This window comes from Prinia subflava, chromosome 1 (genome assembly GCF_021018805.1).
Source record: "Prinia subflava isolate CZ2003 ecotype Zambia chromosome 1, Cam_Psub_1.2, whole genome shotgun sequence".
Classification (NCBI taxonomy): Eukaryota; Metazoa; Chordata; class Aves; order Passeriformes; family Cisticolidae; genus Prinia; species Prinia subflava.
In genome coordinates this window covers 149,248,270-149,271,456 of record NC_086247.1, presented here as the reverse complement: position 1 = coordinate 149,271,456, position 23,187 = coordinate 149,248,270, and positions in this window count along the sequence as shown.

Below are 23,187 nucleotides of genomic sequence, written 5' to 3'. Positions count from 1 at the left end.
TGAGCTCCTCCTGAGTGCCTGAGCTGACCCCTGCTTTAGATGTTCATACATCTCAGCCCCCTCAGCACACCCTGGTGCTCACCAAGGGGGTGGTTGTCACACCAGTGGGGACTATTTGGGGACTTGGTGCCAGCTAAAAATTTAACCTTGATGTCCCCTCTGCCAAGGATGTGAGTCTCTTGCTTTAGGGTCATGCACAGGAAAGCCCAGGTCCTTATCCTGATGAAGTTTGTCATCTCTATCAAACCCCAGAAAGTCCCAGTGCTTAGGAAATGTCACCTTTCCTCTCACTTAAATGATGTGCTGTCACTGCAGATTGGTACCAAACCCAGGTAAGGGCGCAGTGAGAGTGGAAGGATAAGGGAGGGAAGTACAAGGTTGGTTCAGTCCTCCAAAAAGTTTCTCATCATCCAGACAAGGAAGAAAGAAGAGTGTTTAGGAGGCTTGGTAGCTTTTTGTAGCTGCCAGATGCTGCTTAGCAGCTCATGGCATTCAGTGACTTCCAGGCTTTTGAGAAGTCCCTCAGCTGGGGGTGTGGACATGCCACAGCACAGCCTGGACCTCTGCTCCAGCTAACAGAACCTAAAACAGGACCTGACCCAAGTGTCACCTTAGTCTGTGGGTTTCTGGATTTTAATTGTTTTGCTTTCTTTGTGAAGACTCTCACTGAATTAGATTGTCCTGAAGTGCTGTTTGTTACAGACTTTTGCTGAGTGCAGGTTGTATCTAGAGGAGCATCACCACAGCACGTTGTAGTGTGTTGGCCCTGCTGGATGCCAGACACTCATCAAAGCTGCTCTATCACTCTCCTTCTCAGCTGAACAAGCTTCTGTGGCTGGGCCTGGCAGAAAGGAAATATGGATGGGAAGTCCTCAGCTGTAATTCACATTTTTGTCCCTTGGTGCAAACCAGACTGGTTTTCCAGCATGCTTGAGTTATGCATCACCAACAGCCAGTCACAAAATGATGCTGGACCTTTCCCAAGAATAAATGAGGGTTAAACCTACTTCTTTTTAAGTGAGAAGCAAGTACTTTTTGCCTGAATTCCTGTTCCATCAAGCACATCTGCTGAGCACTGAAGTCTTGATGGGCCTCACCTCTCAGACATCTTCTTCCCCAATGTATGAGACAATTCTGTGTTGGGTCTGATAAGAGCAATGAGGACATATTGGTGTCATGAATAAATCAGAGTCATTATATTGTTTTAGGTGAGAACTGGCTCTTAGTGGGACCTCTCTGTCCAGGCAGTGCCAGGTACATGTCCCCACATGGAAGATTAGAAGTCAGGACATTGAGGCACATGAAGCTGGCAGAGAAAAAAAAAGTGAAGGTAGAAGACAGACAAAGTAAATCCCACACAATATGTGCTCCAGGTGGGTGAATTTAGGCATTTTATTTAGGTGAATTTAGGTATTTTATTTTTGAGATACTGTAAGTGGTTTTGAAGTTGAAATGCAATTCTTTAGTTCTGAGAAGAAGCCTATGACAACCTCAATTCTTTACAGCCCAAATAACTCTTAGGGCTCTTACTCAGCAGGCAGAGTATCAGAATACCTCAGAGATGTACCACATCTATTGAAATTCCTGGTAACTCCAGCAAAGCAAAGAGAAATGGAAAGCCTGCTATGATTATTTTTTTCCAAGCCGTATCTGGGACTATTTTTTGTGTTACAGTTCCTGCTATAACATTTATAATCATGTCATAAACAGGGGTGAGGATTTATTGTAGGGTGGCTGTACATCCTGATTTGGCTGGAGATTGTTCCATGAGACCAAGGACATTCCCACCATCCTGAAAATAACCCTTGGGGTTCTTAGTTTTACTCAGTACATGAACTTTCTCCTGCATTTCTTGAACTCAGCCCTGGGAACCTTCCCATCACAGCAGAGCCCATCTGTGGTGCTTGCTCCAGTTCTGGGGATATAATCTGATAAAGGGTACACCCCATGTCCTGACACCTGGTGTGGGTGTCATGGTCCATGTATCTCCACTTTTTAACATTTTTTTAATTTGTTATAAACCAATCTAAAGAGATCAAACCATTCTGAGGTGCCCATTTTGATTGTCAATGCCAGTTGGCTCTGCTCTGGAGAAACCACCCTTGATAGATAAGGCAATTACCTATTTCTTTTTTATCTACGTGGACCATGAAATGGAGCAGAGAAAAGTACTCCAGATAGGAGCAATACTAATGATTCTATGTTTGATGGCTTCATGACAAAGTCAGCTCTCCCTAGCTAGGGGTGACTGGGAGAGAAAAGCCACCTGTGCTGCTCCTGCTGAGGGGTGTGGGGGGACACCCCAGGGTGTGTGGCTGGGAACATCCTCACCTGTACCTGCTGGAGGGACAGATGTCCCAAAGCCCTGTCAGCCTCAACAGAGCTCAGTCTGCTCACAGCCACAGGGAATCCATCACCTTGTGTTGGGAATTCTGCTGCCATTCATCAAGTGATATCTCAGCTGTGACTACTTGTCAGAGAAATTTTACTGAGGATGCTTTATCCCCTTGCAACCTCCACTGGATCCCTTGATTTACAGCTCCCAGCTCGCAGCCCAGATGGAGCAGGGGATGCAGCCCGAGCAAGCTGGGGAAATGCTGCTGTCACCCTCTCGTGGGAGGGCAGCAGGAACCACCTGCTTTCCTTTGTCCCACGGTGGCTCAGAAGTGCTGGACTGTCACAGGAGGAAAGAGGAGTAGTGCTGGGGACCAGCTCTGTGCCTGTGCCTCACCCAGCAGGCACCTCCTGCACATCCCTGTGCTGTGCATGGCATTACAGCAATTTTCCTTTGCGGGCTCTGGAAAAAGGCCCTGCTCCCTTTGCTGACCCCCGGTCCCTGTTTATTGTCTTGCTCTTGCTCTGCCCTTTGGCAGAGGGTGAGTGACTCTGGCTCTGACTCCTCCTCCCCCTTGTGAGGCTCAGGCTGCCAGCCCAGGGCAGAGATGTTCCCTCTCTGGAGTGGTTTCCCCTCGGGAGCCAGAGCCTGTGTGGATGTGGGCTCTGGCGTGCCCACACACCCACGTGCCAGGGCAATGGGCTGGGCAGTGCAGCCCCACCACAGGCACCAAGGACCTCTCTGTGGCTTGGCATATCTGCAAACCTCATCCATCTCTGTCCCCTCTGGCTCTGGCATGTTGATCCCACACATGCCTGTCACATTTCCTGGTGTATGTTGGTTTGTGCAGGGGCTGGAGCAGGCTGTGGGGATGTGGCTGGCCAGGGCAGGGAGGCAGGAGAACACCACCTGTATTCACAGTCCTCTGGGGCAGGTAGGAAGAAGATAATATTTGCTACCCTTTCAGCTGAAAATCAATTTCACATCTGCTGGTATGGCTAGCACAGTCTCTAAAACCACAAGGCAGATTCCCTGCTCCTGCTGGAGGCACAGTTCAAGCCCTTGTCAGCACCTCTGGGCACAGCCTGGCTCTGTGAGTGCTCATGTATGGCTTGTGGTGAGCCAAAATCCCCACAGAGTGGCAGGGTAGGTTAATTCAGCCCCAGGACAGGTATTGCCACTGTGCTGGCTGTCTTTGCACAGGGCTGCACTGGCTGAGAGATGTTTATGAGACACTGTGACCCTCTGCCTGCAGAATCTGGGCTCTGCTGTGCTTGTATCACCCCTGAAGAACTCCTGAGAGAGGGGCTAAGGCAGAGGGCAGCTGGGGAGGAACTGACATGAATGACCAGATTATATCAGTAATCAGTACAAACCACGCAGGATACGGAGGATATGGAGAGCAGGGCATTGGTCATTATTAAAAATCCCCTTTCCTTTATTTCCTTACCCAGGTGTGAGGTGTGAGGAAGTATTTCTTGGAGTGTGTTTGGGCCATCTCATTATTCACAAATGACAGAGAGAGGCAAAGGGAGTGAATTATGTTGGCCTTTGCAGACAAGTGGCAATAAAATAAGTTTATGGTACCGCCTCCTGTACCATCACATATTTATGTCCCATATTTATCTTGCTTTTTTAGCTGTTTGTGCTTGCTTGTCTTGCAAGGCCATCCCCCCTCCATTCCCTGAGACCAGCAAAGGGATGAGTTCTGATATTGCAGCTTGTGCTGGGCAGCACTGGAGCTCCCTGGAGACATCCAGGCAAAAAAATTCTTCTGGCATCAATAAGGGACAACTGAGCTTGTGCTGGCTTCCCACAGGTTCAAGCCAAGTGGCTCTTGCTGGGGCTGAGCCCAGCCTCTCTCAACATTTTGGGACAGGATCTGCTCAGCAGCCTGCTGAGATCTGGAGCCATGACTGGTGCAGCCCATGGGTACCTGCTCTGGAGGGAAGGACTGGCTGAATGTTTGTGTGTCATCGTGTCCCCATGGCCAAGGACAGTTTGGTTCCCTGAAGTCTGGCAGCACCAGGGTTTCTGCATCCCGTGGAAGGTTCAACAGCCAAGTGTCAGATCTGGTCAGAGGGAAAAGCACTGAGGGGAGAGGACATGATTCTGCCACCTTTAAAGCCAACAATGAAATTTCATCTGTGTCCCCAGCCAGAGGGGTCAAATGCACGGTTTTCTTTACAGATCCCAGCTCTGTTCCCCCCATTTCTCTGTTCCCTGGCTGGCCCACCACGTGCAGCCACAACACAAAGACATGAAAGCTCAGCCCTTTGTGCCATCTGACAGCAGCACACAGCCCCATCTGTCCCCAGGGTCCCTCTGCAGCCTGACCCCTGCCTTGTGCTCCAGCCCTGTCTGCAGGGCAGTCACTTGGCTTTGCTCATACGAGTTACCTGAGCAAGGACAGACATCTGTCTGAGATGCAGAGTAAAGGACACTAAATTATGATAAACAGGGCTTTCGATTTCACTTCATGTGGGTGGAGCAATGACTCTCCTCCAAGTTGTCTCTGCTTCCCTTTCCTGAGTTATTGACATATATTCCCTTTTGCTGCCAGCTCTGACAGCTGCTGCTAACTCAGCCAGCACTCATCTCTCAACCCTGAATAATCAAGTGAGTGGGACAGCTAACAGAAGGACAGTCTCCCTCTAGGACATGATGGTGCTCAAGTACAAATGGGTTCACACACAGTGAGGTTGAAAAGGAGAGGACCAGGTGGGCGAGATGTGCATGCTGGCACACGGTGATTTTAAACACATGATAACAAAATTCCTGCTGCAATATTAATCCTCGTGGCTGCCTGTATCAGCCCTGCATGCTCAGGGTGGTTTTGCTCTGTCCAATTCATCTGCATCCCCTCCCCAGCCCTCTGCACACAGGAGTAGGGGAGAGGCTACAGCACAGATTTGTCCTCTCCATGCCCTACACAGCGGTGCTAAGGTGGTAAGACCAACAAAATAGTGGAGTCCCAGTTCCTCAGTGCTGTATCAAGAAATCCCATCGTGCCTGCAAGGATAACCCCTGGAGAGCAGGGATTTAGTAGCATTTTAGTGGTGACTGCCTCACTCTATCACACCAACCCATCCTAAATCCCAGGTCCTGCTAATTTTTACCGAAACGCCGGGTGATATCCAGATAATTGGAAATACTGTGGCATTTCCTTGGTGTTGGAAGACTCAAGGGGTGTCACCACCTTTCTCCTCCCTCGATGCTGTCTCTCATACTTGGCACGCCTGCCAGCCAGCTCCAGAAATTCTGTCCTGAAAGACGTCATGGATGTGCCCAGCAGGACGTGCCTGCACACAGCAAGTGTTTATGTGCCTGCAGGAGCCAAGATATTCCCTTTCCCACCCAGCACCCGGAGCTCGGAGCGCTGCGGCCTCGTCTACCTGGAGCTCTGGAAATCTTTAACATAAAAATGATTTGATTGACTTGGGGAGGGAGAAAGAAACACAAAAGGCCTTAAGATTTCACTGATTTCTCCTGGGACTCCTTTCTGTACACAAAGTGTTTCCTGCTCTGTTCTTGGAAGCATTACCCTTGGCTGGGCCTGGCCTTTAAAACATTACCAGCTGTATGCAAAATAGAGTGCAAAGTGCCAAAAAGCCCCGCGGGCTATTTACATTTGGCTGGAGCTCGCTGTGTTGGCCAAGCTACAGAGATACTTTGTTCATGGGCCTTGCAAGGAAAGCAGCTACTTCAAGCTGTTTGGTGCTGTTTATACACAGAGTTACCATGGAAGTCCCCAGGCCCCACAGCTTTGCATTCCCACATATCCAGGGTGTATTTTTCTGGGAGCTGATTGGTCTCCCCTCTCACTTGGCCAGGATTTGGTAGGAAGTTCTGGGATGAGGTTCTGGGGTGGATGTGGGATGCAAACTGATTTATGTTTGTGGTGAAGGATTTCCTGGGTGCTGTGTGGATTTTTTCTCAATGCAAGCAAGAGCAGGTGGAGCAGTGGGATACCTGCTGTGAGAGCAAGAACATTTTTCTAGGGTGAATTTGGGGAAAAGTGGGGCTATAAAAAAAATTTCATCACAAATTCTTGCAGCTGTATGGGAAGAATAAGTTATAATTGTATTGGGTTTTATGTTAACAATAAATAGATACACATTACCTAAAGTGTGATAATCAGCCAAGGGCAACCTGAATTACAAAAATCCATAAAATCAAGAGAGCTCTAAATGAACTTCTTGAAGATAAATGGTCATGCCCTTGTATCAGTGCATTTTAAATATTGTATTGTAGGTTCTTTCTCTTAGAGTATTCATTATATTCTAAAAGCTCAATCTAGAGGAAACCTCTATCTCATCAAAGTCAAAAGTATGAAGCAAGTGGCAAATCCCACAACAATGGGCATAAGAACAGCTAGGGGGTTTTTTAGGAGACTTGAGGGAAAAGGTAACAACTTTTGCAACATTTCTGGTTCACATCATTCAGGTTTTCTTGAATCCTTGGGCTACCACCTCAGCTAATAAGGATGTGTATTTCTTGACTTTTCTTTCTGCTATTATTTGTTACTTTAGCTGTTTTATTAAAAAGACTTCTCACAGCTGAACCCTTGTCATTAATCACCTCTAGCCAACATGTCACAGGCAGGCTGACTAATAGCATAGCTGGATATGAGGGTAAGGCTGGAGAGTCTCTCCTGACTGGCTCTGGGTATCCAGGTTAGGGAATTTTACGTCTCTGCCCTGGCAAGCAGTGCTGGGGAAGACTAAAACTTCCTTGACCTCAGACCAAGGCCCAGGATTATCTTGTGTGCTTGATGGACAAGTTTGAGTGTGTCCTTCTGTACTGCAAGGAACTGAGCTCTCAGGGATCCTTCAGAGGGAAGTGGGGACACACGAACCTCACAAGCTGATGGTAAAAATCCACTCCTCCCTGTGTCTGAGATCTGATCTCAGAGCCTGAGTGAGGACAGTGGGGACCTTTCCCACTCATTTCTGCAGGGCAGGAACATTATAAATGTATGTAAGGCGAGCAAGGCTGAGCATTGCAGGCTGGCCAAAATTTCCAAACCAGTTGGCTGAAGTGGAGCCTGGACAAGGCAGCTACACCTGTGAAATGAAGGTTCTCCTGCTTTGGCTTTCAGACATCCTCAATCAGGAGCAGAAACGCTTGGGAAGCAAACCAGCAATGTGTCTGCTGTCTGTGCACTTGCTCTCTACCAAAGAGGGAGGCAGCCAAGCCTGGAGTTCATTCTGTCTTGGCCAATAGTTAATAATAACCCTGCAACAGCTTCTTTTTCTTTTCTTTTTTTTTTTTTTTTTCCATTTTTGCAAATTAAGGGTGGATGAATGGCCTGGATAAAATTAGAAATCTCTTCCTGAAAGGCTGAGCTGAGTTCACAAAGTTGTAGCTCCACAGATATCCCATCGCAGCTGGGGAGCCCCAGCTGCTCTCTGAAGGGTGAATAGCTGATAATAAACTGCAAACTTGTGCTCTGGGTCAGAGGGTGCCCCCCTGTCGTGCTGGCTTCACATCACAGCAGCTTTGAGGAGGTGGATGGGGTGATTCCTGATTTCACCTTTCTTTGCTGCCTGGACAGGCATAGCTGTAGCAGGGAAGTGCCCTGAGAGGTGTTAAGAGATGGGGGCTGATGGGGTTGGATTTTGGATGTGCATTGGGTGGGCCAGATCAAAGGGGAGGGAAGGAACTCAGGCTTGGGAAGGAATTCGAGTTCCTTTGAACTTAATGCCCAGGTACCTGCTAGATGGGGAACTTCCTACATGTGCACAGCCAGGCAGAAAATGGGAAACTCTCCCTCATCCCATCCACTAAGAACTGTGACTCCTCCCAGGACCTTCTGCACGACTTTGATCCACTCTGGCCATTTATCCTTGATTCTGCATGATGAAATGGCTCCCATGTTTTGAGTGACACTAGACCTGATGGTCTTTATAATAAACTGTTTTTTTTCATAACAGGAGACCCAGAGCTCCCAAGAGTCTCACCCATGAGAGAGGTTAACAGCAAGAGGCTCTTTGTGACAAACTCCACCTTCATTTCCATGTCTTTTTTGGGTGAGGGGTGTAAAGTCACAGCTGGATGTGGCTGAGCTGCTGGGACAGAGCAGGTGTGCCCTTCAGCAGGGTGCTTCCACACCCTTCCCACCAGTGAGGCTGAACATGTGAGCTCAAACCAGCCTGACTCAAGATGGACAACAGCTGGCAGTAGCTGCTTAGACCATTGTAATTCCCTTTTGATGGTTCCATCACAGCTCTGGTGAATTTGGGCTCTGAGCCATTGACTGACATGGATTATTTGGATTTTGCTGGTGTCTAAAATGACCCACTGAGGTCAGTGGAGATGATGTGCACCAGCTCAATATCAAGCCCAGCATTTTCTGCACAACATTAACATTTATATCCTCTCTGGGAAGAATGGAGAAAGCACTGGTTACCTTCAAAATGAGGTATTAGTAAAAAATTCCCCAAACAAAGCAATATAAATTCAATAACTAGAAGGTGTGACTGTTGGTTTCAAAAGTCATTCTGAACCCTTACATAACAGTGCAATTAGCTGATACTACAAACTTGTTACATACCTGCTGGAACACAACAGCTCCTTTGAAGCAATTTCGATATATTTTGTCATTACAGAATTAGGCCACATGCCATACTTGGGAGCTTGTGCAAAGGGGAAACTTTCCATTTCACAGTGACTGAGAGCTTTGGTGGCTACAGGCGTTTTTGGTTTTTTTTCTGGCTGACCTGCAATTAAAAAATGTAGAACCCTTCAATATATCACTCTTTGGCTGAGTTAAGCACCCCAGGAATCTCCAAGGGGGTCTGCAATGTACTGACAATAAAGAAATTTCCTGGGACAGCGCAGAACTTCCTCTGCACACCGTCAAATGTGATGGCATCCAGCACCTCCAGCTGCAATGGAAGGAAAGCAGAGAAAAAAAAGGTTAAGAATGTCTTAAATAATCCAATTACATTTGTTTCAGTGGTTTTTTGCAGGCACTCAGAGTTACCAAAGCTGGATTTTCCCCTTTCCTCACGCTTTTCTGTGTCCTCCTCTTTGGGGGGATGGAATGGTCCTGCCTAGGGTGTGACACAAGGCTGGTTATGACATCTCAGCGTTTGGAGCAGCTGGTGGCAGCTCAGAGCTGTTCCATGTGCAGGATCATGAAGAGGAATTGCTGGGATGAAAAGCAAGTTTGGTGGGCCCCAGCTGTGGTGAAACACAAGAGGAGAATGAGCTGGTTCTTGGTTTTGGTAGGGCCAATATAGGCCTCCAGAATGGGACAAGGACCTCCAGAGCTCAGAGCCTGAGGTGGGCAGGCATAGTCACCTCTGGGATAGGTACAAGATTGGATTTGGTGTCCTCTGCCCTCTTTATGTGAAAGCCCATCCCAGAGTGTGACTATTCTCTTCTAAAATGGGCACCAAAGCAGAAGAAAGTGAGGGGGTCTTTGTGGGGATCTGTTTTTCCCATTGTCTCTGGTGGACAGGACGCTAGAGTGGGAGTCCTGTGTGTTCAGAAAAACAACACCAGCCCAGATGTCCCTCACTGGCTGACACCTATCCCACCCCTGTCTCCACCTCATCAGCTGTAGGAGCCCCAGCCCTGCCACTGAAGGGAGACATGAGCACAACAGTGCCCCAGCTTCTTCCCTTGGGAAGGATAAATTTGTCCTCCTCTCCCAGGCTGTCTGGGCTTGGGAAATGGTTGTGTTTCCCAGCTGGGATCTCTATCAAACCTTCTGGGTGCATCATGCCTGGTGTGAGGGACACAAGGCAAGACACCCTGACCCCCAGCCCACCTTCAGGAGCCTTGGTTGGGGTGCAAAAGGACAGTGGTTTGTGGTTTGGGATGTGACACTGCTGGGGCTGTGTGGCCTGTGGTAGCCTGGGACACTCCTGCTTTGGGAGCAGGGAAAAGACACTCACAGGAGCTGAGCCGTGGATGTCTTTGTGGAAGGGTTTTGGGGATGTGCTGCAACAGAGCCTGGGGCTCCCAGGAAAGCAAGCTCTTGCCCTCAATCCCTGCACTTGAAGCCTGGCCCAAACTCTAAATGGAAAGGATTGTTTCTCTTGACATGAGTGCTCTGGTGGGATGAATCCTCAGCCTGGATGAAAGCTGAGCTGCCAGCCCAATTGTCATTCATCACATGGCACAGAAAAGTCATTTTTTAATGATCGGGCTTCCCTCTGGAGGCTGTGCTGAAGCGATTCCTTGACTGAATGTCTCAGAAGATGTGCTCCAAGGGGGGAGTGTCTCTGGTGGCATAAATCCTCATTTCCTCATTATCTGGGCATTAGTGGAAGCAGGTCACTTTCTGCACAGTACTTTTGAGAGTGTATTTGCATATAGATACAGTGGGTCAGATTCTGGTGCTGGTTTAAATCCTGAATAAGTTCATTAACAGTCATACATTAAACCATGCTATTTGTGAAGTCTGAACCTTCTGAACATGAAAGGACCATAGCCAGGGTCTTGCAAAACAGCAAGCAAATGCAAAAATACATCTGGGACATTTATAGGATATTTTAGCAAATTGTCCCCATCCAAGATCAATTTTTGCCTGTCTAAAGCTATATATATGTATATATATATATATAAAGCTTGTGCATGGACACAATATTTTCTGTTAAGCAAAGCTTTGCAAATTACTCGTATGAACTAATCTGACCTGCTTAACAGCCTCGAATATGACATATATATGTACATATACATGCACACCTACATATGTGCACATATAGACTCCACAAAAAAGATGTTAGCTAGGAGATGGTGCAGCATTCCCCCCCTTCCCCTGAGTCTGCTTTTTCCCTGCCAGATTTACTGAAGGATTTTCCTTGTTACCTCCTGCTGAACTGTCATGGGAAGAGGACCTTGAAGATGAAGTCAAAAATTAGGTTTAACTGTACCCATTTTGGCAGCCCTAGAGAGGCCTTTAGTGCTTCTCTTCAAGTTGCTCCAAAGATTTTCTTCTGCCTCACCAAGGAGAGGCCTGCAAAGGAGTAAGGGAATTTGCCAGCCTGTTAACCTGGGGCACACAGAGGAAATGAACAGCACAAATTTACCAGTGTACCTGCTTCTCTCCCAGGTGCAGAAAATCTGTCCCATCCCTGAGTCCCTGAAACACGCAGAGCATCTCCAAGAGTCCTGAGGTCTGTGCTGTAGGACACCCCTGTGAAGTGAAGCTAGCAGAGGTCTAAAAGTGCTGAAATCTGATTGACCCCACACATGAAGGAGAAGTAAATGTGAAAAGGGGTTTGAAACAGTGAACAGTGACAGTAGCAAAAAAAAAAGTTTCCGTTTTTCCCCCTTATCACTTTAAATCCCAAAATTATGGCATGGCCATGTATTTAATGGAGTTCATGAGAACATGAAAGAGCTCTCAAGGATTGCTGTCCCTGAGAGCTCTTTCAGCTTGTGAGGGCAAAGGGGACATGAGGGCTCTGGAAAAAGGGATTATTTATGTGGGTATCACTGCAAGCATTGCATTTCCTTGGGAAGCTCTCTGAGACAGCAGGGTTTGCATTTTCTTTTTCTTTTTTCTTTTTTCTTTTTTTTTTTTCTTTTTTTAAAGAAAAGTTTCCTGCTCTTACCCCAGAGCCTGGATCTCTGCACACTGAGGACCAGAGTCCCTTTGCCATGTGTGTGGTGCCTTTGTGCTCTCCAGTATCACCTGGCTGTTTGTATACTGTCCTTGGGGAGGGATTTTCCATTCAATGGAGATGAGGATCCTCAGTTCCCCACTGTTTTTCTCCTGCTCCATTCCTTTGATCAGCTGAGCTGTTTCTGAGACAAGGCTTGATCCCACACCAGGGATGTCTTGGCAGGGCCTGGCTGGGATCCAGCTGGAGGATCAGAGAGCAACCCTGGGCTCCCTCAGGACCCACCACAGGGATGTGCCAAGCAAATCTTAGCTCAGCAGAGAAAATGGCCCACATTATGTGCCTTGCAGTGCTTGTGCCAGCTGAAACACAACCACAAGGAGCTGCTTGCTCCTTGTTTGCCCAGCAGCCCCTGCAAAGCTGGGAGATACTTTAAGAAAAGCTGGAAAATTGCAATACTTCGTCTTCTACCCACTTTTGCTGTCAGCCTCTAGCTTGAAGCCTGAGCATTGAAGGCAAGGCACAAGCGGCTTTTTTCTACAGGGCCAGGCAGAGGACACAGGTTGATTTGTGCCTAAACAGCACGGAGATCATGGGGTGGAGGTTTGTGGGGCTGGTGGGTTGCAGCAGCACGTGGATGACATGCTGCTGCCCACCCTGAGCAGAGCCCAAGCCTGGGCTCCCAGCACCACATTGCCAGGATGCAGGAAGATGCAGATGCTTGGATGTAATAATCATAAGAAATAATAATTGCAGTTATAAATTATTATAACTGATATATGCTGCTACTATTTATATATAAATTATTATCCTAATAATACTATTTTACTAGTAGTTGTGTGATCATTTCTGGACCCCCTGACCAATACAGGCTGAAGGCAGCCCTTCCCCAAGAAATAATTGCTCTACACTCTGACTGGAAGTCAAGAAGTGGAGAAACACAGGGTTATAGCAACCTCAGAGATAACTATGGGATAGACTTCCACACAGAGATGGGAAGCTCTTCCCCATCCACAGTCTAGTGCCCTCAGGAGACTTTCCCTGTGGGGTTGTGGCTTAAATCTGTGTTGAGACAGCACAGTATTGCATCTATTCCATATTTCTATGCCAGGGATGGTTTTCTCCAGCAATATCTCTGTGCTGAATAAGCCCTTGGCTCCTCTGGTCTCCTCTTGGGTGACAGTGGCTTGGTTTGGCAGCCTGTGTTTCACCAGGATCAGCTCAGTGGGTGCTGCGCTGCTGCAGCGGCCATGATCTCTCCATCTGTTTGGATCTGTTCTTTCCTGGTGAGAGTTTGGTTTTCCTTGCCTTAAAAGGAGACAGCCTTCACCACTGATATATCTTCTCCCCTTGCTCCTCACCATAGTTTTCATCAGCTGATGGCACATCTGTATTCCTGGGAAACTGAGCTGTCCTCAGCATCCCATTCCTCTCTGTCTCCTGCTCTGCAGGCAGTGATGTATCTTTGCCAATTTACCGAGGAATTAGCTGGGGATAAGGATCTGTGTACACTTTATACTTTGCCTCCCAACACCCACCATTAATAATGAGCATGTCCTTTATGACCTGAGCCTTGTTTTAAGTGAATGCAAAATATTGGCCCTTTCCTTGGTGATCCACAGCCCTCGCAGCCACGTGCTGTTATCTGGAAGGATTCCAAGTGTTTTGGAGCAATGCACTGGAATACATCACAAATGAACCAGTTTTGCTTGTCTAAGTTTTGTCTCTGGGGATTTGGGAGGGATGGCAGGGGAGGAGAGGGATGAATATTTATTAGCTTTTAATCAAAGAAAGTGCTCTCTGTAACCAGACAGGCTACTGTCTGTATCTGATCCAAGAGAGACATCAAGATCCCTGTTCTTTGCTGTGCTGCAGCTCGTGCCCCTCCGAGCTGAGCAAATGGGTTGTAAAACACTCCAAGAGGTGCCTGTCTCTGTTTAGATTTTGCTGCATCTGGATTTTCCTGGCCACGTTCACCCAGGATTCTCCTGGAAAAAACAGTCACTGGATGAGCAGAGATGAACAGCAAAGTGCACTTGCTGTGACCCTGAGGGAGGAGATGCATTTTGGGTGAGTTTGCACACATTTGAGCAGCCTGGCCATCTAGTAGAAGATGTTTCTGCCCATGGCAGAGATTGGAAATGAGATGATCTTTAATGTCCTTTTCAGCCCAAACCATTCTGTGATTCTGTGAGTGAGGCAATTTGTACCTTGATTGTACATCCTGGGTATCCTGAATAACCCATCCTGGATACCCTGAGCAGGGAAAAAAATAACACCTCTCAAGCAGAAAGGAGAAAAGACACAAAGCAGCAGAGAACTGGAGCTGTGGAGCAGAGCTGAGCTGGGAGACAGGGTTTTATGGAAGTGTTTGCCAGACTCAGTCCAACTCCTGGACTGTGTGTGACAGCCTGTGGTCCTGTAGTGTTAACCTGCTGGGAGTGGGGTGCAGTGTCAGTGGGGATACACCATCCCTTTGCATTGCATGCTGTCAGGATAAAAGGTTTGCATGCTGCTGCTCTGTGATGCAGGAATTCTGTGCAGACCCACAAAGGGGGTTTAAAGGTGGGACCCCAATGCTTGGTTCGTGCTTGGGTGTGCCCACTTGAAGACCTCCGTGTCACGAGAGGACAGGCACCATGGGGAGCCCCAAATCTCTAAGGCAACATTCATAATTCTGCACTAGGCCAGGCACCAGGCCTTCACAATGGCCCACACTGTTAAATTGTCATCAAACTGCTTGGCACAGAGTCCTCCTCTCCCAGAGAGGGCCTGGGGACTCTTCAAGGGCTGGCATGGGGCAGGGACCAGCCCCAGCTGTCAGCATGGCTGAGGCCACCCTGGTTGGGGTTTGGAGAGGAGAAGAGGGTTTGGTTTGTAGGCCTGTGTTGGGCCATCCAGCTGCACAACTGCTCTCAGCCCCTTTTATTTGCTGGTAGAGACATGGAGGAGCTCCTCTGGGAGGAGCCCTGCATTTGTGAGTGGCCAAGGAGAAATGCCAACAAACCATGCTGCAGGGATCAGGTGAGATCAAGCCAAGGCTAAATCACTCCTGAGTTGTTTGGGGCTGAATTTTACCCTAAGAGACCATTGCAGGACCAAAGTCTTGGGCATGTGTTGTCTCCTTCTGCCAGACTGCTCAGGCTGCCTCTGTGGCTGCTGCCTCAGCATCTCACACAGCTCTCCAGGCAGAGAGGGATGGGCACACCAATACCTCTGTTATAGACCAGGAACTGAGGGGTTAAGAGACTGCGAACCTTTGGCACATGAGAGAAAAAAATCTCCCGAATCCTGGGGCAGGAACTAGCCAGAGATTTCTTATACTTCTCAGCTGGAATGTCTACCCCACCAGGGTTCCAGCAGAGGACCTGGTGCAGGAGAACAGCTGCAGCTTTTTAGGCTGCCTCACATGTGGACTAAGGGCTCTGTCTGCAGCAGGAGGTCCTGAGGAAGAGGCTGAGTGTGCCCTGAATACAAAAGAGGCAAATATTTTTCTTATTTCCCAAAGCACACTTCTGTCAGCACTTGCCCTCCCACCTAGGCAGTGTCTATGCAGGAGGTCTCCTCCTGGCCAGAACAGACTGGGGACACTGACAGGGCAAAGCCTGTGAACATCTGGTATAAACAAAGTCCAGCCTCTGCTTCAGAAACAGCCACACAAAAGAGCCCAGGCACTTCAGTGACGATTCATGGAGCACAATGTCCCTGATCACTGACTCCTTTGGGCTTGCAGCAGGGCAGCTGCAGATGTCCTGCAAAGGCCAGCAGTGTGACAAGAGCATCATTGCAGAGCTGAGAAAGACAGGGTCAGATGTCTTGAGAGTGATCACAGGGAAGCAATAAAACAACCTCTAGATTTGCATCAGAGCAGTGGCAGGATTGTCCAGTGCAGGGGGAATCACATCCTTGGCACTAGGAGTGCAGTGAATGCCAAAGTAAATTCATAATTAATGTTGCACAGTAAAAAATAAAGCAAAACTTTCAGCATCTTTGTCTTGTGGGTTTGCCTTGAGATGCTGGTGTTTGGGATAAAGGTCTGGCAGCAGGCAGTGTGCTGGGGTCCTGCTGGGACATGCTGCAGGACACATCTCCCTTCTCTTCAAACAGCCTGAATGGGTGACTGGGGACTACAAGGGCCCATCAGCACCTTGCAGGAGACCTGCAGGATCCTGAGGCACCAAGGGCAGGTCTCATGGCCCCTCAGAGCCAAGCTGTCAGCTCAGCCTGAAGATAACCCAGAGCTCTTCTGTCTCTGGCTATTTGAGAAGCCCCACACATTTGGCTCTTGCACACAGCTCTGCCAGACAGTCCTTTCCCTGGAATTTTGGTCCTGCCCCAGCCTCCTCCTGGTGCCTTTTGCCCAGGCTGCTCCTCAGGGCAGCCTGTCTCCACAGCACCTTCTGCAGAGCCACACCACAGCTCATCCATCTCCTGCCAGCACTGCGGGCTGACAGCTCTGACTGAGCAGCAGCTTCCAGCCTCCTCTCAGGGTCATGAGGAATCGGAGTTTTCTGGAGCAGGGAAAAATGTCAGACCCTCCTGCCCTACCACCAGCCCTTTTTTTACTCTCATTTCTCTCCTTTTGCTTTTCCAGGGGGATTAAGGGGCTCTTTGCTATGCTGCCAAGACACTGCAGTAGTAGAGAAATGGGAAAAATCTGGGTGATACGTGCACTGACGCCACTTTTGGAAGTTTCAGAAGCAAAACTTCCCAGGGGAAGAGCTTCAGCCTTTTAAGTTTTGGGTTGGCTCCCTGTGGGGGAGTGTGAGGCTGAGGCTGTCAGCTGGGAGTGTTTACTGTGGATGGAGCAGGGGTCACTCCTGTGACCAGCACAGCTCGTGTTCAATCCAGGTGCACATTCCCAAATGGATTTGCTTCAACCTATGGAATCCTGCCTTTGTGCTGGAGCTCATGCTCAGGGAGCCAGCAGCGTGTGCACGGTAGTGTCGGTGACACGAGATGTGACACCTGCAAGATGCCCATCAGGGGAGAGATGGCTCTTCAGGGATCCTGTCCCCTGAGAGGCTGGGCAAGGACTGGATCAAAGCCTGGGGGTGTGTGATCATCAGCCTTTTAGGAGCTGCAATCCCACTGAAAGGCTTCTTCCTCCCGTTCAGCCCAGGTGTGAAATGTCAGACATGGGTGCTAAGCAATTAAAGAGGGTGTTGTAAAACACGCTGGGGTTTTGCTGTTGCATTTCCTCTATGCCTCCTGTGCGGTTTGGTGTGGCTCAGGGGCCTTTTGTGACCTCACACACTCTGACATTTCCTAAACATTCTCTGCACCTTCTTGGAAAGGTTCTTATGACTTCCAAATGTCTCAGCCGAAAAGTTTTTATGCAGAGATATAGGCTTTCCTTGGCACTCCCTTGAGAAAAAAAGGGAAAAAAGAATATAAAAAGTAAATTTTGATGCAATGTTTTACCTACTGCTTTATTCCTAAGAGGATAATTTTATAGAATCACAGGATACCAGGTTGGAAAGGACTTAAAGGATGAGCTGGTTCAACTTTTCTGGGCAAAAGATGGCCCAGCTGAATCTTATATGTGTCCAACACTGGGGAATCCAGCTCTTCCCTGGGGAGATTATTCTAATGGCTGATTGTTCTCATTGGAATGGGATGAATTTGTGATACAAAAACCGAAAATAAACCAAATGAAACGCTGTAAAACACTTAACTCCTGGGGGAACAACAATCCCTCCAAGTGACCCAGAGGCAGCAGCACAGCCTCTGTCGATGGAGGGCAGAAGGACATTAGAAATGCAGGGCATGTGCAGGCAGCAGGGCCTTAATCATCCCCAGGGGATTTACAGACAATCCCCATGGTGAAGAAGAGGCATCAGATCAACCAGGGAAGGACTGAGGCCAGACACAGCCGGAGCTGGAGCAGAGTGACCCCTCCCTCTCCCAGCAGAGACTGCTCTGTGGACAGGCACAGGACAGCACTGGGCACTCCCAGAAAGGCTTTTCTTTGCCCTGATCAGCAGCATTTCATCACTTGTCATCCACCCCTCTGAGAGTTCTCACGCTGTGTCACTGGCACAGCGGCTGCGGCGGGAGCCTCAGCAGGGAAATGTTAATGAAAATCATCTATCAAAGGCAGGGCAGGACTCAAGGCAGATAGATGAGGGCACTGAGAGTGAGACTGTGCTTCCAAGTGTGGGAGCTGCTGGGGGAAGCCTTTGCAAGGAGCCTTGTTTTCACTGCGAGGCTCTTGTCACTCCAGGATGGAGGGGACAGGGCCTCTGAGCAGTAGAGTTTGGTGGTGGTGGGCCTAGGGTTGGACACTTACCTGTTTCCCAGCTGAAGGTGTGGGGAAAATTGTGTTCTCTTCTCCAAGGGCATGGTTCAAGCATGAGAGATTTGGCCTCCAGTTCCCTGCATTCCTCTATTTATCCCACAATAAATCCATCACTTGGGTGGAAATGTAAATGTAGCCCAGGGGTGGTCTGAGATCTCGTCCACGAGGAGTGGTACCAGCAAGAATCCTCAATTTTCTGCTGGGAAGGGGATGATGGAGGTGACAGAGAAAGAGCCAGGCACTGCAGCCCGTGGCTTTTCTTGGTATGGGATGGATTGGCACCCAGCAGTGAAGAGACCCTGAAGAGGGTGACTGATCCCTTCTGCAGCATTGAACCCTCCATGAAAGGGGTCTCAAAACCTTGTGTGGATCATACAGTGCTGTTCAGACACCCTTTATTCAGAGAAATAAAAGTGTTTTTCATACCTGTGGGGCCAAACCTGCCTTCCTCCCGCCACATCTACACCTGGGCATTCTTGGTGTCCTTCAGCAGGAGTGAGGTCCTGCAGCCTCTGCATCCCCTGTGAGCTTCTGGATGAACCCTGCTGGCTCTGCAGCCTCCCAGACTGAGGTTCAAGCAGTCATGAGGACCCTGACTCTGCCGCAAATCTTGTGCTTCATTTAACAAAATGTGGTTGAAATCATAAAGACTAAGCCTCACCAGCCTCCATACAGAGGTCTCACCATGATGGCAAAGTTTCAGCAGATCTTATCCACAGGGAAAACACTCCTCACCTCCCAGGCTGCACAATCTGAATTGTAAGGCTCCTCACCCACAACTGCCTGTGTTTTCAGTGCCACCTTGCAATAGCTTTGGGGAGGAAAGTTAAAAAATAAGCTTTTTTTCTTCTTCTTCTTTTTGTTCTGACAAGCAGTTGTACTTTCCTGAATTCAAGGGGGGTTTTCAGCTAAAATGAGAATTTCCTTAGAAAATGTCAGCTTTGGTAGAAATGTTTTAATACTTCTGAAAACAACAAGCTCAAGAACATGGGGTTTTTCCCTTGTCTTTCTTCCTCACTTTCTCCCTAAAACAGGTGGGTAGGGAGAAAGAACTTTTTCTGTTCTCTTCTTGAAAAAAAAAAAAAAAAAAGAAAAAAGAAAAAAGAAAAGAGAGAGAAAATTAAATTAACATTAACATATTACCAAGAATTTTTTTTGTTACTTTGTACAGAGCTTTTTTTTTCCATGGGAAAAGACCATCTTTTTTAAAACAGCTACAGTTGCTGTTTTTCTATAATTATACCCCAGAGTCTGGGAACTAGGGCAGAGGAAGCAGTGAGCAGAGAGAGCACTACAGTGTAGACAACCCATGTAAGCAAGCAGGTTGTGGGATTTTGCAAGTGTCCTGTCTCAGCCATATGGCACACGGGGCTTGTTCCAGGGTAGCGCTACTTCTTTTCCTTTTAAACATCCATCAGATTTTGTGCCATTTTGCTGAAAGTTGTAAAGAAGGAAGGAAAAAGATCATGTAGCTGCCATTAGGATGAACTATCTAATTAGTGTGCAAAAGCACTTGCCTCCTGGAGGGAGAATGAATTAAATGACCTGCGGCGGAGGGTGATTCATTTCTGCTCTGCTCTTGCATTTCCCCTCTCGTGACATGAATCACTTGCCCACCAGCCTGTGCAAGGAGGAGGGCAGAGCTCCTGCATCAGCCTGTGGGGCCAGTCTGAAGGACTCAGACCCAACCCATCACGAGCAGCCAGCCAGGTTCCCTCTTCTTTGGTGAGGAAGGTGTTTATTCAGGTCTCGTGTAGTCTTCCCACGGCTTTTTGCTTTGTGGAGAGAGTGTCACACCTCTCGGGGGGTACCAACTCTGACTGGAACATCCCCAGAGCCTTTGTCTCTCACCCAGGAGGCTTCTCTGCTCTTTGCTGGTGCCTCTGGGCTTGTGTTGCTTCTTGTGCCTCCCTCCTCTCCCTGCCCACCTGCATTCATAGGCTGGTGGCAACCTCATGTCTTTGTGGACTGGTGGTCAAATGGCCAAAATTGCTCAAGGGTTTTGGAAGTTTTTGGAAAAGCCGGGTCTGAGATGTGCATAAATAGGTGCTAGAGTCACAGAAGACTCATTCCCCCAGGAACTAGATCAAAATTCTTCCTAAGGTTGCCATGAAGCCTTCAGAAAGGTCTTGGAGGTGGTTTTAATGCAGTGCTACCCTGATGTGACTTCCCAAAGCAGAAATTACAAGACAAATTGTCATCAGTGCCTTCTTCCACCCCATGAGGTTGGTGATTGGAGCAGAGGAATTCCCTGACTCTTTGCAGCATTCAGCCCTTTCCCCTGGAGCAGGCTGATGTCCATGTCATTCCCCCAAATGCAGACAGTAAAGAAGGAAAAGATCACGGATGGTCTGGACCATAAGTTTGACTCAGAGAAAAACCCCAGCCTGCTTTCCCCACAGGACTGGTGTGAGCAGTGACCACATTCCTCCACAATCTGTATGGAAAAGGGTGCTCAGACACTGCCTGAACCACCCCAGGAGTTACAATGATATTTTAACCTCCTTGTGAGTGAGAAATTAACTCTTCACTGGAGTAGTATAGGGTTTAACAGGGAAAGTTAAGGCCCTTTGCTGTTTGGTGGGGATGGGTCTTGCTTGTGCTCTGTCCATGTGGTGGACTTGGGCAGAAAATCTTGGAAAAACCTTTTAGGGAACAACAAAGCTCACTACCTCACAAATCTCCATCTGTCCTCTCCTTCCTGCTCTGGACATGCATACCCACAATCACTGGCTTGGCCATGTCATGCTTGGAGTCCTGGTCAAACTTGTCTCAGCTCCTCTACTTTTGCTGAAAATATTTCTGTGTTTGCAAATATTGCTGTTTCTGAGAAGATCCTGTTCTGCTGATGTGCAGGGCCTGTAGATTTAGCCATCATGGTAAAACTGGGCTGGTCTTCTACCTTAATCTGCTGCCTTTGTATCGCGGGTGACAAAAAAAAGGCACTTAGAAAGGACATGGGAATGCAATTAGTAGCTAAAACATACTCTGTCAGGGGAAAAATTTGAAATATGTCACCACCAGAGTTGGACAAAAAAGATGCTGTTGTGTCTTTTGTTAATTTTCCTTTGTTTTTGTCAAAAAAATATTTGTGGTGGACAAAAATGACATACTTCTGAAACATCCAGATGGCTGTTTCTACAGCTACTAATTCAGACTTCTGAATGGACTTGATCTTCATACTCTAAGGAAGCAAAACTCCCTGTTGTTTAAAGGAATTTTTCATCTACCCTCTTGTCTCCAGGAAAACTCCCAGACTGCTGGGCAAAACAAGGGGTTTTCTTCATTTTCCCACTGAAGCTGCTCCAGTTGTGTAAGAGCCTTAAATCATAGAATAATATCATAGAATCCTAGATTCTTGGGTTGGAAGGGACCTTAAAGATCATCTAATTCCAACCCCTCACCATGGGCAAGGATGACACACATTAGATCAGTTTGCCCAGGGTCCCAACAAACCCAGACTTAAACACTTCCAGGGATGCAGCATGTCTGTGGGAGCATGGACACTGACCTGGACACCTGCATGGAAGGTGCTCAACCACAGGGATGGGTGATGCTGTTTCATTTCACTGAACAGAGTCATATTTTGAGGCTGCAGAAAGATGAGTGCTTCCTTCACCACATCAATGACCCTAGTGAGAGGTTGAAACTGTGGGGTCATTAACTGCAATTCACAGGTCTTTCTTGAAGAGATTTCTTATTTGTTAACAACTTCCCTGATTAAAGACTGGCATTTCTATTTCTGTCCGTAAAGCAGATGTGAGTTCAACCCTGGGGTACAAGGAACAAGAGAGGTTTTGACCTGCAGGCAGTGGTGCTAGCACCAGGTGAGTGATGGGGATGGTGATCTGGGGAGGCAGCTGGCATTTGGCGTGAAACTGTCGTGGGTTTTGTAACCAAAAATTCTATTTTTCCATCTGTTGAAACCAGTTGGGGAGATGTTTTCTTTATCTCTTGTATAACCCATTCCTCATAACTCCAGGGGGAAGGGGGCGGGTGCCTTCTGATAATGGGCCTGCTTTTAAAACCAGGGGAGCAATGTTTCTTATGTTTTCCAACCACCCATCCTCCCCCCAGGGGATATCTGCTATTAATGGGCCATTAAGGCTCACCACATGACTGAAACCATTACATCATCCCATTGAGAGTTGCTCCACCCAGGGGGAGGAGCCAACTGTTCCTACCTAGATAAAAACTGAGACCCAGGAACACCAGGCAGCCTGTTTTCTACTGGATACCAGAGGAAGGCCAGACCCATCTCACCACCACTGGACCCTTTCTACAGGATCATCTCTGCTTCAATAGAACCACAGCTGTTTCTCTAGGAGGATTTATTTGGACTGCTTCCAACACCCTGACCAGCAGGGTGTTAGGTCATATTCTGACTCTGTCAGGGTTTCTAGGATTTTTATTTGGTTGTTTGCTTGTTTTTTTGTACTAGTACACTTGTATTTTTAATATTCCTAGGAAGGAACTGTTATTCTTATTCCCAAATCTTTGCTTGAAAGCCCTTAATTGTAAAATTATGGTAATTTGGAGGGAGGGGAGTTTACATTCTCCATTCCAAGGGAAACTCCAGTTTTCCCTGTCAGACACCTGTCTTCCCAAACCAAGACAGAAACCACCCCCCATAACTGCCCACCTCCAACCTGCCTGGCTCCGACCAGACAGCTCTTAAGTGTTCCAGATGGGGCTCAGCTTGCCCAGCCTCGGCCTGCCCCTTTCTTCTGACTCAGCCAACCTTGCCAAGCATCCATCACTTCCCTGGAACATCAAAGGTCTTCATTAAACCCTGTCAATCACGGGGCCGTGTTCTGCTGGCGGGTGTCCCTGTGTGACAAGGAGCACTGGGGGATCCCCAGCCTGCAGTGGGAGGTCAGCCTGGTTTCGGAGGGGGGGACCATTCATGTCATGCCACTTCCAATTTAGGATGTGCTCTTGGAGGCAACGAGGTGGAAGGGCAGCTCGTA